The 14,360-nt window shown below is 40.9% G+C and overlaps 1 long non-coding RNA gene across 1 annotated transcript; it reads right to left on the bottom strand.

Moving 5' to 3' along the window:
• Nucleotides 1-854: 854 nt before the first annotated feature.
• Nucleotides 855-11,101, bottom strand: LOC132324717 (uncharacterized). Its single transcript, XR_009485711.1, has 3 exons — nt 10,057-11,101; nt 7,790-7,984; nt 855-4,464 (listed from the first exon to the last, which is right to left on the bottom strand). It is a non-coding gene; the product is annotated as an uncharacterized LOC132324717 (long non-coding RNA).
• Between the last annotated feature and the right edge of the window lie 3,259 nt (nt 11,102-14,360).

Genomic DNA, 14,360 nt, shown 5'->3' with positions numbered 1-14,360 from the left:
TGTTCATCATGTGCTTGGGGACATACATTTTCACTGATCACACACCAAATGTCACTATGATCAGGAAAAAATTATCAGCAATGTTCACCCCTAAAACAGCAGTGTGGAAGACAACATCACTGACACGAGGTGAGACTCGACAACTACAGCCTTCAAAACCAATATCTGGATGTGAGCTGACACACTTGGTGGTGGGAGGGGACATGTGGACTAAGCCCAGTGCAGGCTGCAAATATTTAAGCATTCCCAGGGAATGAAAATGCAACCTATTATTAGATGCTCACGTAAAACATATTTTAAAAAATTTACATTTTGATGGTGTATAGCATTCACTTTGGCAATTTAGCAAAACTGTTGGGCTTTTAAGGATGAAGATAGATCTTTGCAGTCAATACAGAATGCATTATCCTACCACACACCATTTTGTCTTCCTGATTTGTTGCTCTTTTATTAGAGCAAAACACCCATCTTTACATTAGCTATTGTTTATAGACCTGTAAGGGACAGGAAATGACCTCTTCTATAAATATCCCATTACTAATAATCCTGGATTTAGTTTTAAGATGTGCTTCCCTGGCAGATATAGCAGAATTCAGTTTAAAAAAGAGGGAAATTGAAAATCAGTCCTAAATAAGGAGTGACAGAGCAGAGTTGTAGGAAATATGGACTAAACATGATCCTGGAAAAGACATTGGCAAATGAAGCAGGTTTGCCAGGTCTACTCACTGAAATATCATCCTTATTAAGGATGAGTTATTACAAAACTGTGTTTGCTGAAACTCTCCTTTGCAACATAAATCCAGGAAGGACAAGTTAGTCGGACAGCAATTTGTAGTACATTCAATTCTGGAATATTTTCTGTATTCTGAATTCACTTTATTCTGCCATGTGTAAATCTTGGCTCATGCAAATTAGCAAATAGAAGATTTTTCATTTGATTTATATGATAAACAGGTGATTTCTTATGTTAAGCAGTTGTGTTCCTCCCCCCCACACCTTTTTTCCTTTTTTTTTTTAAAGAAAAAAACTCTACAACTCTACTCTAGTTTTAAGTCTTTCCATTACAGAAAGGGATTTTTGAGAAACTTTGCTTGGAGATTATAAGAATCTAGGAAGTATTTGTATTTGTAGGAAGTATTTCTGTCTGTGCTGGAAAGAAGAGCTACATGTATCAGTGCTTCTTCCTTCTGCAGTTGGACATAGGATAAAGTATTATTTATCCAGCCTTTTGGACACAACTTTTTATAACTTATTCCTGATGCTTTACATCACCACACCTTCTTCAATGCTGCTCCATCTCACTGGCCCAAAAGGGGATTAAGCAGACTCCAGCAGGGATGAGAAGCAAAAGGAAAAAATCTGTCCCAGATGATGTTAATGGCAAAATTCCTGCTATCTTCCAGAGGGAGCCAAGATCTCACTGGCATTATTTTGCCAAGCTGCCCTGAGTTGTCCAGTGGAATTCATCTGTTTTGAGTTGGTCTAAACCAACACACAGGTTGGTCTGAAGTCTCACAGTCCTGAGGAAAACAAAGAGCTACCTCCTCAAGGCATAACAGGTACCCATAAATCAGGCCTCAGTCTTCCCCTCATTTCTGCAAATTTAATTCAGATTTAAAACCACAAGAGTGCTCCTTGATATTAACTGTGCTGGGAAACCCAGCATCACAGGTCTGCTCTGCATTTGAGCTGATTGAACTAATATTGCATTTTGCTACCTAGAAAAGCAGGACTCCAAAGAAAAGCATATTGGCAATTCAAAGCAAACATTTAAAAAGCACACCAGGATTTCCAGCAAGACATATTAATAATTCTTTTTCCACCATAAGAGGATAGTTATTGGTAGAACTTTTAGGTTAAGCAAAGATTTTTTAAAAGGGACACTTCTCCTGTTTTGTTTAGAGTTTGGTAACAGGCAAAGTGCTGTTATACCTCAGAGCTATGAACCCCTATTAAATGGTTAGCATGAAACAGGCTCTGTCTACCTTTGAAAAATTGCTGGTGATGCTGTGGTCTTTCCTGATTGTCAGTCACAGGACATTTAGGCATATTTTTTGTTTTAAGTTGACATTGTGACTTAAAATCTGCCACCAGATATCTCAGCTGCATACTGATGGCAGAAACAGGTCAGATGATTTGTTGGCAGTAATGGTCATTGAGTTCTATCTCCCTATAACCCAGGCTTTGACTTGGGCATAGCTGATTGTTTAATGTAACACTTGGCAGACCTCATTTAAAACCACAGACTTCTCATAAATCCAGTATTGTTCAGATGTCACTGAACAAGCAAATGATCAAACCTTGTATTTAACACTGTATTCTATATGAAAGAATGCTATTGCAAAAACCAGAAGGGAAGGAAAATCTGTAATTTCATTTGCATTAAAAATTAAAACATTAATGCTGCAATGCTGCCACCACTTCTCATCGTAGTTTCATCTATGAATTGCATTTGTGTTTTCTTCTATGTGGCTCCCTTGGATGAACCACACCTCAGATTCTTGCTTAGCCTGTTTGAACATTGGTTTTACTCTTACAGATGCACTTTAGTCTGTGTAATTTCTGGACCAAGTGAATGCCCATGTTCATCTCTCAGTCTCATCATATTTTGGGCAAAACCATTTGGGAAATCCTCCTTTAGCACACCTGTGATGGAAAAAGTAAAACAAAGAAGAGATCCCTCCAGTAATCCAAGTTCAGAGGGTAAAAAATCACCCCAAATTCCTAAATCAAAGTCGTTTGCAGTGCTGCATTTCCTGGATGCACGTCAGGCCTCCCAAGGGCAGCCTCAGGGCCACTGCCTGGGCAGTAAAAAATCAAGCTCAGGCTTTCATTCTAACTTCCTTTAGCAGGCTTTTGGTCACTCAGATTACTTTTGTTTTCCTCATTTTTACTAAGAAATTTATACTACTTATATGAAAGTGTTCATTCTTATCTGTAAGTGTATATTTTTATGTTCATTGTGAAATAGATGCAGAAAATACTAAAACTTCATGTCACTTTTCTGAGGACACAGGTAGGCACTCTGCAGTCTTAGAACATCAGTGTTTATGTAGATTATAATCCAGTCTTTTTTCCCCTTCAAATTTTGCAAAGATGTAGCCTCTTGAAAGCAATTTTCTATTGCTAGACTGTTCTGAATTAAAGTTCCCCCCAAAACTTAACAACCTATTTTCATACTGCTTTCACACTTTCTGATTCATTAAAATACAGATTGAATCCTCAAAATAGAAACATGAGCTTTCCAAAGAAAATGTGTGAAGAGCCTTAAATTATGAATGAAAAAAACATACATTCATAGTGCCACTGACATGATTCATTTTGTGTTCCCAAATGCTTTCTTTAATCCAGAACTTTTGAGTTGAGAAAGTTCTGTTGGTATTGAACAAAATTTCTCCAAAATAATGCATTCCATGAGTAAAACTAGGAAACATCAGATTTGTGCAGAGCATGGGTCAAAATGCACACCTTTGTTTATTCATTGTTATTTATATGAACCTGGACACGGCCCATTCCTGTGCTGTGACCTGCTGGGAGGTTTCAGATGATGACAGTGTCACTGCCTCAGGCTCACTCTCAGCATCCTGAGAGGGTTCCTGCAGGCTGGTTACATGGCACAGACATTCCTCCTCCCCACAGCACAGCTGCAAACTGCTCCAGCTCACAGAGATCAAGTCATGGTCTGCTCCAGGCAAAGCCTAAGCCTTGGGTCCTTGCCCTTGTTTACTTTCCTAAAAGCACCAAACATAATAATAATAAAGCACCATTTATCTTGAGCATTCCAAAACCATGGAGTCATCAGTTATGAAGAGTTAAATCTCTGTTTCTTAAATAAAGGTATCTCTTTTACTTTGTTTTAGGTGGCCTTGCAGAGCCCAGCACAAAAAGAAAACACACACACAGAATGCAGATACTCTCTGAGGACACAGTTAAGTGTAAATAAATTATCTTTGTGTTTGTGTGTGTGTTTACAAACACTGAGAGTCAACTTTTCAGTATGAACTTTCAGTTCTGTATGTTGAAAATTAAAAGATCAACAAAACCTTGCAGCCATATTTAATAATCTGTATTACTAAAGTCAGTAACAAATAGTTAAGAACAAGCTCAACTAACTGACTCCATCTCAACATGAAACTCCGTTTCACAATTCAGTGAAAAAGAAAAGAACCAGACTGCCACAATAATAAATTCTTCTTATAACCCCTACCATCTTCCTGTGGATCCATAACATTTTCCTACATATACTTTATGGCAGTAGCTAGTAGTCTCTTTTACCATGTAAATCTAGGCTCATAGCAGGCATTAAGGTTTCTTTCCAGGGAGCTGATGCATTGTTTCCTTCCAGGGCCAGTAGTGCCTCAGAGCTGTTGCTGAATTAACTTGTCCCCAGGAGATGCTGCTTCGTGCTCTGAGCTGAACCACGGATCCTCGAGTGCTGGTATTACCAAATCTGAAACAAGAATTCTGTGGGGGAGAGAGAAAGGCATCAGGCACTAGCAAAGAGCTTTGGCAGGCAGGTTTTGAGCCCAGGCACACAGTCAGAACAAACCATGGAGCAGCTTCCCAAAGCCCCACTGCTGCTGGAGGTAGCAGCTCCCAGACAGTGCCTGGGAAGGGGCACTGGGATGGGAGGTGGGCGTGACCACACCACTCTTGGTCTGGCACATCTACCCCAGCCTGGGGAGGAAGGGACCTCAGGGAGCTCAGTGCAAGGTTGAAGGCAACTCTCAAGGCTGACATGATGATTAATGCCTGTGCTGGCCACAATGGATTCACACTTAATTTACACCTGTGTAAACAACTGGGGATGCAGCCCGAAGGATCTGATCCTACTGGAGAGTAACTCTGGCAGGTTTGCACTGATGTCAGTGGGAGCATGCAGCACTCAGGTCCTGCCTGTTTTAATAAGTGTTTCTAAGCCTCTGGAAAGCTTGCTTTAAAAATAATTTTAAAAAAGCAAGCTGTCTATCATTTATTGACACGGTGAGAGTCTCTTGACCACTCACACAGCTGCTAAAGCTATATTTCAGCTTGGAGAGAGAGAGAGAGAGAGAGAGAGAGAGAGAGAGAGAGAGAGAGAGAGAGAGAGAGAGTGCTTTTCCAAAATCCTTGCAATTTTATCCAGCATGATGTAAAGAGATAATCAACAGGAGTCTGTTGTAATCTCACTGCTTTTAAAGCATGTGTTGTGATTTGCACACCCTCCAAGGTGTGTGATAACCTGTGCTTCAGACCCCTCTCCTTGGTCTCTCTGGGCAGTAGGAGCTGAGGTCTCAGCCCTGCCCCATCCCCCTGGCTGAATTCACACCTTCAGCCTCCTACCACTGGCAATGGCAGAGCAACTGGAAAATTTTGTGCCTCTGACTTTCAAATATTCACCTCTGTGTTTTTCCTTGAAGCTGTGGTACTGCTTTTGTGCTGCTTCTTCCTTGGCCCTGGTCTGTCAGATCAATGCATTCATGAAGAAAAGCTTCACTGCCCAGATGATGAACAGACATCATAAAATCGTTATATTTGACAATTCTTATTACAGGTTTTATGTGGTGGCTACATTTCTGCCACAAAAAAGACTCAGAAGACTTTCCCTGATGTATAACCTTTCCAACAAGAGGAGGAATGTAATTAAAGTCTATTTTCTAGAAGTCTGCTTTGTTCAAAGACGAATCCAGACCTCATTCCTCACATTCCCTTAGTTTTATGGTAATTGTGAATAAAGTGAAGGGAGCTGCAAATATCTTTACAATTGTTTTATATTACTTGGATAGATAATTATTTGGTTGTGCCAACAAATGCATACTCAGCCTTCAACCAGTGAAAGAAATTAAATGCATTTCTAGACATAATTGTGTGCAGCTGAAAGAGCAATAATAAATTCTGAGAGCCAAACTGAGATCCTTTTGAAAAATCAAGAACTTAACTCTCCTCACACCCCAAAAATTAAGATTCAATTTTAGGATAAAAAGCTTTAGATTTTCATTTTCAGTGTGATTCAAGGAAATTTTGAGGCTGAGAACTCTGCAGTTGGTGTGGAGGGAAAAATTTCCCCTTTCTAGTGAACACTTAGGACTGTATCTTAGCCCCTTGGAAACACCATAGTTTGCCCTTGGCACAGTACAAAGAATATTGCTCTTCTCCCCAAGAGCAGGTGGAATACTTTCTGTCTATCTCCCAGTAAGCATTGAAGTATTTTGGAATGAGAATTCACCACACAGTTAAACACAAGCATTCTCATCTTAGTTTTCTTTACTTTCCAATACTCATCTCTCAGGAACTCAGGGGAGGGTGAAAGAGGTAAAAAACCTCACAGTCTCTGATGCATGAAATGCCACTATATAGTTAAAGTATTTCCCCTAGGTGCTCCTGGTTTACAGATTTGGAAATATCCCCTATGGACACCACAGAGGCACCACAACAGGCCAGTCCTCAATGCTGTCCATCACTGAGCCAGGGTGTCACTGAGTGACATCTCCCTGCTTTATCTGGGAAAAACTGCTCCTCCAAGTATGAGGGACTTAAAACCACAATTCAGTCACTAAGAGATATGTGACCCAGATGTCTCTATCACTGCAGCAAAATGCACCAGATGTCTTGAAATGTCAGTGGGCAAGGGTACACGCTCCTTTTTCTGTTTGAATGATCATCAGCATATCCACATGCTCATCCATGGTATTAACCATCATATCCACATGCTCATCCATGGTATTAACCATCAATAAAAAGCAGGTTTTAGGCAGTTCCTTACAACATTTTTTTCATGTCATTTTTCTGTGAGAGAGAAAATCATGTCCTGCATTGTATTGACACATCCTTGTTCTGGAAAGACAACTAAATGAAGCAACAGAAAACAAAGCCTGGCTTAAAATATTTTCAGTGACCAAATCAAACCTTAGGCAAAAAACTCTTCTGTGTAATGACATATGGATTTTCCATCAAGTTATATTGATATTTCCATCTGCTAGGTGCTAGATGAACAGACAAATTCATACTAAAATCCTATTTCTTGACCTGTTACTCTAAGAAAAAAAATGTAATGCAAAACTTTCATTATACTCCAAATACAGTCTCCTAGGTGGAGGGAAGGAAGAAAAACCTCCAGCCCATGGCTTGTTTATGACAGTCCCTGAGCAGTGCTGGGTAATGAGTATTTCTGTGTGACTCAGCAGGGTGAGAACAGCCAGGGCTCACTGCAAGGCAGGGCTGCTGAGTTATCTCCTCTCACCTGTCACAGTCACCCCGTGGAGATCTGACATCCCCAAACCCATTAGCACACAATCCTCCCCCATGGCTCCTTCGAGCTGCCATGGAGCACCTGTTTCCCTGCCAGCTCAGGTAAAGGGCTGATTTTCTGTGTCATTTAGTCATTTCTTGTCCCCAGAGGCCAGTGGTACAGGTGTTTTGGAGAGAAGCATTGCTGCTAGATACAGGGAGGATTTATGACAAAAATTGGGCTGCTGTGCTCCCAGGTGGGGAAAACAAGCCTAAGCTTGTGTTCTAGCTCACCTAAGCTAAGAGCAGCAAAGACAGCTTCTAGGCAGCAGGAGAGAGATAAGAATTACATGTAGGAAGGAGCACCTTTTCCAGTTTATTAAGGTCTTGCAGGATGTCTTCCCATCTTTATATTTAACACATAAGTTACCATATGCCTGTTGCTATTCTGAAATAAAATTAATTTAACACAAAATTTCAGAATATCTAATTCTACCTAATAGTTGTGGGGTGGGTTTTTTGTGGTTTTTTTTTGCAACAAACATCCAAAAAGCATGATCATCCAAAACAGGAGGTTTCTTACCCATCACTGTCTGCCTTCAGTTTAAACAGGATGAGATTGCAGAAAACCACCAGAGATCCTCAGTCCAGACAGTTCTGCTCACTCCCAAGAGTTTCACAACGTGCTATGGCTGCAGACTGGCACGTGTGTACATCCCTCACTCTGCTCCTGCCACTCCACTGAATTTGTGGCCAGGATGAATTTAGGCTGATGTGTCTAAAGCAAGAGAAAGCCCAAAGCAGAGGAAAAAATGAAGAATGTCCACTTTAGGGACAGTATTGTTTTACTTATTAAATTATCTCTGTTAAAGCAATATCACTGACAGAGTAAAATGTTGGAGTTCAGGAACCTTTCAAGATCTTCTAATTCCTAATCATTACCCTCAGCAACTGTGTATAATATATCAATTTTAGCCCATGTGGAGAATCATTACCCTTTGACTCTGAATTTGCAGAAGAGACTTTAAGAACTGCATTCTGTTTCCCACATGATAGAAGACTAAATATTTCCATTAAGATTGCCTAGTCTGAGTGAGATTTTTTGTCATTGCATTATATAAATATTAAAATATTGGGAAATTTTAATTTTCCACAGTGCTGAAACCATCCCTTCTGGATTTACTGAGGCATCCCAGAACTTTTCATAGCTGGTCTTCCTGTGCATATCTTAAAACATTATTCACAGCTGTGTTTGGACACACATTTTGGAGGCTGCTATAGACAGGGCTGGCTGTAGCTGCCTGTGGCTGCAATGTGGGTGGGAGGCTGGGCAGAGACATTTATCTCAAGAGGAAATTCTCCCCCTTTTTTTTTCATTCCACTATTTTTCCTTCCATGTATATAGGATGCATGAAAGGTGCTGTAGTTGAAGCATCTTTATAGCACAAAATCCCAGCAGTACCAAGCATGTTCCTGCCTGAGAGGCTCAGAAACAGCCCCAGCTCCCCTGCTCAGGCTGTACTGTGGAGCACAACCAATTGCAGTTTCCTTGTCTCCATGTCCTTGGGCTTTGGGGCCCAGAGACCTGCTTAAATACTTGGGAAAAATCAAAATAACAAGAGTTACAAACTGTAAAAAGCCTAAGAGTAAACTACTTTACTACTGGACCTCTGCATTGCTAATTTCTGAAGACTTTGTGTAGTTACTACCAAAACCTTGGAAGGTGTTGTAACTCATAACCTAAGCTAGAATCCACTTCAAGAAGGCAGTTTCAAGGTGTCAGTCAAGGCACCTTATCAGGTCCCATCCAGTTCTACTGAGCTTCACTCAATAGTGAATTAACTATTCACTATTGACTATTGACTATTCACTATTCAGGGATTATTTAGCATTTGTTCACACTGGGCATCGTTTCCTGATAGTTGTGACTTATTTGCTGGAGGCAAACAGCTGTGGCTTTTGAGCATCTTTTACAAGCACACTAAAATCACCCTTCCTCAAGAGAGATTCAGGCCATAGGTACACTCGTGGTGGCTAAAAGGGAAATTCCATCTGTAACATCCCAAGATGTAACTATCACACCACTTGAAACAATGGCTGAAAAAATCTCAATAAATTAGGCACCTGCAGAGAGCAGCTTTTTGTCATATACACATCATTAGGAAATAAAATATGGAGGCCATTTGGTATCAGCTATGGCTGGCCAACCAGCTGGATTTCTGCCCCATCAAATTTCTTGTCTGTTTTGCTTCTATGGAGACAACTGGGAAAAAACATGCTGAGGTCCTGGGGAACAGCTGAGTACTCTCCAGACAGGTCTGTTTATACATTTCAACCTTGATCTACAGAGAAAGAGAGCACCTGAAAGTTGAAATGTTAACCAGACATTCACTGTTAGGACCTTTTCTCTACATTTTTTGTTAAACAGCTCTGCAAAGCTCAAACAAGGGCAGAGAGAGCAGACCATTCTCTCTCTGCCTGCCTGCCCAGCAGCAAGTCCTTGGGGTCTGCACCAGAAAGGTGTCCCCAGCTGCAGCCTGGCTGCTCCTGGATCCTCCTGACACCCTCCATCTCCCACAGCCTGTTTGCTCTTTACCAAGGGAAGTGCTTCATACGGGTGGCAAACCCCCCTTTTCCATCAGGAAAAGTTGTGAGATGTAAAATGACCTGGAACTTGCCTGAAAAAAAAAAAATCATCAATGGCTAATTGTGCTTGCAGTGATGCACTGAAAAGGAAGCAATTAATCAACTCCAGCATGGACACTTATTTACTGTAGTAGATTGTGAAGGCAAAGCAATCTGTTAGGCTGTGCCTTCTGACTGTCTGTGGGTATTTGCCTTCAGACTTACCTGTGTGTCTTCCAAAACCTTGCAGCTGGGATAATGAAAACTGCAAGTAAGCAACGAGAGAAAATGGTGCCACAGGAGCATTCCTTATGAAGGAAGCACACGGATGAAGTTGTAGTTTATCCACCACCTAGAATGAGAGCTTTTTGTGCAAGAATTCTTACTTTCAGCCTCCCTAGAACTCAGCACATGCTGAGCAGCAGGACCTGAGCCAAAGCAGAGGCTCAGCTCCCTGCAGACACCCTGGGGTCCCCAGCCCCTCACCCACTGTGGGGCATGAGATAATCACCACAAAGGGGTTTAAAGCCCAGGGCAGATGTGCTTTTCCACTGTAAGGCATAACTGGGCTCAGAAAGCATTTTAGGTTTTGCATAAATGTGGGCTGGTGACAAGATTCCAGTGAAATGAAAGGTTATGAAATTCACATCATTTTTGTGAGTGACTTTTGTGAGTCATTGCTCTTAAGTAAGCAAAAAGTATTCGGTGTGTGTCCAACTGACTTTCTATAGCTATGGAAAATTGTTTATCACAATTAAGGTTATCTGTGAACTTCTTCCTCCTGACAGAAGTAAACCATGCAGAGTTCAGACTTCCCAGAATTCAGATCAGCACAGAAGCTCCTTGCCAAATCCACATCTGAGACAATGGGAGATGATCTGTTCCGAAGCATCCAGCTGTGTGAAAATGCAAGGTAAAATACAGTATGAAGGCATTCTTTGATTTAAAGACAAAAACTGTAGGCTATGTACAATTCTAACTGCTCTTTGCATTGATTTGATGCTCCTGTAACCTCTTTTTGAAAAGGTAAATGTCTTTAAAGCACACTTGTTAGAGCAATGTATTTTTAAAGGGTAACATGACATTACCCTAATCTTTCCTGTTTAAACAGCAGAAGAGCAAATGGGATATAACATGACTGTCCACATCCTCTGTGGCTTGAGCTCAGAGAGAAAGCTGATATGGAACACGTTGATGGAGGGGGGAAAAAAGGGAAACAGGACTTACTCTGCACAAAGCACAGCTCTGTTATCAGGATGATTAAAGCCATTTAGTGTAAAACAACAGCCTTCCAGATCCTCCCAACATCCTGAACTCATTCTCCTGTTCTGGGGTAATTAGATGGGTTTCAAATGTTGTAAGATATAAGCCTGCTTATGGAAAAATGTTCTGCTAATCAAGATGCCTCACTATATCTGCTGCAAGTTTTCATTTCTGTTCTAACATCTGCAACATAAGGGGAGCCAAAGGAGTTTTGCAAAAACATAACAAAAAACATCTGCAACTCCAACTTGCCACAGGTTAAACCAAAACATCTGAGAGAGAAAATTCTGTAAGAAACACAAAGATAGGATGGCTGTCAGGGATGCAAGGAAAATAAGAGTTTTGTTTGAATTCTCACTTTAGGGAGTGGGAATTCCGTGTGTGTGTGCGCATGTGTGCACACGTATTGGGGTCAAGTCTTCTAGGACAGGTTTGAGGAGGGAGCACAAATCTGTAGCCCTGAAAAGAGTTCTAACATTTTGAAAAAAAAAAAACTTTAGAAAAAAAGAGATAGCAGAGCTTCCAGCAGCACTGTTTTGGATCTCTCTATTTATTTTGTTCTCTTTACAAGTCAGAGTTTCCAAGTAAAATTTTCTGGCGGCCATCCAGTTTCTCTTACCAATTTTCTTTTTCCAGGTTTTCCTCGTCCTTTGAGGCACCAAATTGCTGGCCAAAGGCTATTGATTCCAGTGTCATTTTGCCTATTCCATCACTCATTTCACTGCCCCAAACCTCTTTGCAAACACGGTCTGGCTTCCTGTGGCACAGTAAGGAGAGCAGATCCCCCCTCTCCAGCTCTCCCTGGTGAGCTGTGCTCTCACACCCCATGGCAGGGCCATACATCATGGAAACTGCTCACCAGAGGAGAAGATTTAGGAACTAGAATAAATCTTTTGAAGTAGGCAAGACTTGATTAGCAGGGTTTACAGGCAGAAGCTTTGCCAGAGGGATTTTAGCAACACAATACAGATGAACCTGCCTCTGTGTACACAAGTTTCAAGGAAGCGTGGATTTCTCTAAACCCAGCTGAGGGATCAATCTTTTTTTTTGGTAATTACACAGTATTTTCTCCAAGCCAGTAGCATGATATAACCTGCCAGGATTAAGTGGCAGCCACCTGCTCCCTGACCAAGCCTGGTTAGTGTAGTGAGCTTCCAGGAAAAATTGAATTTCCTGAATCACTGGAGCCCAATGAAATTCCAGCTCAGTGCCTGCAGTGAACTGCACAGTGCAGGGAGCTCAGGCCAGATCAGCTCATCAGCTCTCTCCCCACACCCAGCCACTGGTTGATAGGGGCAGCATCCCATCACAGCAGTCCAAGTGCCACTGGAAGCTCTGAGTCCAGTTCAACTGGATACTTTATGAGTGGACATGACAGTTCAAATATCCACACTTCATCCCAGAGCTTGAAAAGTAGAATCATTCACTGTCACCATCTCTCTCCAGACTGAGCAAATAACAGCTGCACTGTGGTAATTCCTTCCTCTTCAGAATGCTTCTAATAAACAAAAGGGAAAAAGTGGATGCAGAAGCAGCAAGAGACTAATCAAACAACATTTTCCACACTCTAAATCAGATATACCAGCAGAAGATATTCTGCATTTAGTAAATTAGGATCACAGTCTCAGGTTTCTGATTTACATACAATTTGGTTTCAAAGTAGATTCAGTCCATATTGTTAATAATTGACAATAATCTTACAGGGGCTCCAGTGCCTTTTCCTACCATTATAAAGGCAAATCCTGACTGCATCTGAACATCAGAATTTCTTGGACTAGATATGCCAACCCTTTGCTGGTTTCTTTTGGTAATACTGAAAATGCTGTTTCTCATTAAAAAAACCTGAGCCAAATTCTGCAAACTTCCAGTTTTGGTACATCTACTGGGCACTAACATGAAATCCTTGTTTGCTATAATTTCAGGAAGCTACCAGCCAGATTCTCAAGGCTGGAGGCTTGGTATGCTTATATCTCTCTGCCTCACTTGTTCCTATACCTTTCCTTAAGTATTAGCTGCCATTTGCATCAAAGACTGCTGCATTAGATGGACCTTTGCAGGACACATCTACTCTAGGATTTGAGTAATTGAAGGAAACCTGAAACAGATCCATTATTCATTCAGAAGCACAGAGTTTTAAACATAAATTCTGTTCAAGTGGAAAACTCACTTTTTTCCCTTGTCTTTCATTCAGAAGATTGTTTACCTTGATGCTTTCACTAGAACAAGTATTTTGAACATTTCTGCATTGGTTCTTGTAACACTTTGACTTGAGCCTACTTACTTTAAACTAAGTTTGAATATATTTATCAGTATATTAAAAGCAGCTATTTTAGTCATATATCTGAGATGGAATGAAGTAGACCAGAAAAGAACATCGTAGAGGAGTGTTACAAATATTTTCCAAAAGGAAAAAGAGGGGAGTGTGGGCAGTGAGCTACAACTCCATATAGCAGGGTCAAAACCACTGATATTGGCAACAATTTCCCTGTATGTTGCATTGTGGGGGGAAATGTCATGGGCTGAACTAATAAATGGTTCCTGCTGATTTAGACAGAGAGGCTTGTTAGACTCTTGGCAAAAGCAAGAATAATTTACACTAATATTTGGTCATTAACAGAAGTTCAGTGGATGCACAGTTTGGGGTTTCAGCAGGTACACACAGGTGGTATTTCACCGAGAGGGAAACAGTCAGAGGGAAAGTGACATGATGAAACAGCTCACAGCAATGCTTGCTGAATTTTTGATGCCAAGACACTCCCTCTGCAACTTTACTATGGCCCATCTGGATAATTTCCCCTTTGCAATCAAAACCAGTTCAAGGGGAAGACAGGCAGCCAAATGCAGGCAGCACACAGTGGATCTGCACCAACAACATCAACAGATCCATGCCATTCATAAGTGACACAAATGACCCTGTCCTGCCACTACAAGAAGAGCCTGTCAGTTAAAAATATCTATTTATTTTTGAATGAAATTACTTCTTCCCTATCTACAATGTTCACAAGAGATGAGCAGTGATCAGAACACTTTCTGTCCACATGAGATTCGTGAAAATTCTCCGCTGTTTTGTAGATGCTCTTGTGACTCCAAATGATTAATGGAAAAGACATTATGTCTCTTTGACCTTTTGTCAGACTGATTTGGAACATCCATAAGTCTTTTTATTTGATTAAAAGGTGCCTTCTTTTTTTTTTCTTTTCTTCTTTTACCTGGTACTTGGAGGTTCTGGAATGAGGAGCATAACAGCCTTTTATTTGTTCTATCAC

The sequence above is a fragment of the Haemorhous mexicanus genome, chromosome 3 (assembly GCF_027477595.1).
Source record: "Haemorhous mexicanus isolate bHaeMex1 chromosome 3, bHaeMex1.pri, whole genome shotgun sequence".
NCBI lineage: Eukaryota > Metazoa > Chordata > Aves > Passeriformes > Fringillidae > Haemorhous > Haemorhous mexicanus.
The sequence above is the reverse complement of the archived record's forward strand: the minus strand, read 5'-3'. Positions and strand labels throughout refer to the sequence as shown.